Below are 2,360 nucleotides of genomic sequence, written 5' to 3' on the forward strand. Positions count from 1 at the left end.
GCAAAGTTTCGCCGAACGTTTCTTAGCCATTTGAGAGAAGATATCATGGGCTAAAATGACTCAAAAGATATTTGGCTCAATGGAAAATGCAGTAGTGGTAGACATTTTCTAATATATGAAGGAAATAATGAAGTCAACCTTAAGTTTGTAAGACGGATTATGTGAAGCAACTGGGAATGTCATAAGATTCACTATCGCCGGCCTTCAGTCGCCCATGCATCCTTCATGATATTGCTATCGACTTGACGTATTTGCATAGTTCATTGATATCATAGTGACGAACTTGGAAGAATAGATGACTTCACGCTCTTGAGTGCACCATGGGTAATCAGGGCAACATGGCGGGAAATTCAAAGGTTTGTATGGAAATTCAAAACAAAATAAACTCTACTTTTTTAGATCTTTGCCTTCATAAACCAAACAAATAAGTTCAAGTTCACAACTGAGATGAACTGGATTCTGTATATATTCTTTGGAATTCCTAAACAGTGCTTTTTTGTCTCCATACATTTTCTGTAATTTTGTGCATTTGGAATGACAGGAAATGTATGGCAAAACTTTGTTTAAGAAAATAATTTCTACAATTTATATCCATTTCCTCCAACTTTATTCTGTCGCACCTTTGAGCATATATCTTCTGTTTTGGAAAATAAAAATACCCTAAATTGCACATCTTGAATATCATGAATAACTTATTTGTTTGGTTTATGAAGGCGCAGGTTTATAAAGTAGAGTCATGTACAGTATATTTTGCTTTGAATTTCCATACAAACATTTTCCCGCCACTTTGCCCTGATTACCCATGATGCAATCAAGAGCGTGAACTCGTCTATTGGCGGGGGAGAAGATATTACGGGTAGAATAAAAGCAGCTTTTCACCGGCTTTTCGTGGTTTGCAATCAACTTCTTGTTACGGACAACAATGGAGAAATGTGCAATTGCTGGTGGACGAACGAAAGAATTTGATGGCAGATCTATTGTGGAACAAAAACGCTAATGAAAAAATAAATGCGTTTATGAGTGCTTTTTATGATTACTCTAGCGTCGATAATAAAAGGCAACCTTAAAACAACGACTTGGACGAAAACAAAGACGGCAAAAAACAAAACAAAAAGCAATGGCTCCTGACGCCCTGCACATTTATTTAAAGTTCTCCATTTTCTTCAAAACATCGAAATGACCAAGTGGAGGACAAGAGCACCTAATAATTTTACCTCCAAACTGTAAATTTCCAAAAGTGTCCTATATTTAATTTGTTTAAAACAAAATTGACGGCTGTGACGTATGTACGAGAGGTTGAAAAAGATGTCTTTCCTGGTTGATATGTTTTTGCACATCTATCTGAGAGATAGCTCCGTTCCAGACTGCAGGTGAGGTGCTAATGTGGACAATGCTTTTAATTAATTTGCCCGTGAGCATCCCATAATATCTTTCAAAACAATAGAAATCAGAATGGCCGCCGTATCTGCCAAAAGGTCTATTCTTACCGAGCTGAAAACACGTACTCCTCAACAAACTTTGATCGTTCCTACAAGTGTTCGCTGTCTACCGTGACATTCGTCTACAACAAGTGCTATGGTTCAAACTCACGCAAGAACAGGAGTATACACGAGGCAATTTTTAGTTATAGGATCCGTTTGTCACAAAACAATGACCTGGCGAGGAAGCAATCTCGTTGCAAGCTTGGTACGTTTCTTTTCGTCTCTCAGTGAAAAAAACAATTTGATTGCGTAAAATCGTTGTCCTATGTCTCTCTGTGCATGAAATGTGTTTGAAAAAAGATTGCTCTTTTCGTCTTCCAGTGCAAAAGAAGGTTATTTGCTTGAATAAACGTGCCTGTGTCTTAACGCCGCTAGAAATGTCCTTCTAAAATAGCCCCGTTACTCGTGTTTCGAGGAATAAACTAAGCGTGAAGCTGGACACTCGTAATTGTGAGCCCCCGACACTGATATCGATGCTAATTTCTCTTTGAGCTTTTTAGGTTTTATTTTTTACAAATACACATATAAATAAACTAGTTCACCTTGATAAATAACATGGTGAACCAAGATGGGCCTCTATCGAAATGGTACACACTGATGGGTAATTTTCTGATTGCATTAGATTTCACATTTCTTGGCTAAGTGATCTGATTGGCTTAAAAATCTCACTCCACACTGTCATCCAACAGAATCCATTTTCCCGCGCTTTTGAGCGGGCTGCACGTATTAGCTTGAGTCATGATTGGCTCAATTGATCGTCTGTTGTGATTGGCCAACACAAGCTAGCTTTGGTTGGTTTGTAACCGCTCAGTAATTAACAGTAATTATCTACGTAAATAAACATTTTAAGAACTTGTTCGACTCCGTTGCTCGAACGAC

The sequence above is a fragment of the Montipora capricornis genome, chromosome 9 (assembly GCF_036669925.1).
Source record: "Montipora capricornis isolate CH-2021 chromosome 9, ASM3666992v2, whole genome shotgun sequence".
In the NCBI taxonomy this organism is placed as follows: domain Eukaryota; kingdom Metazoa; phylum Cnidaria; class Anthozoa; order Scleractinia; family Acroporidae; genus Montipora; species Montipora capricornis.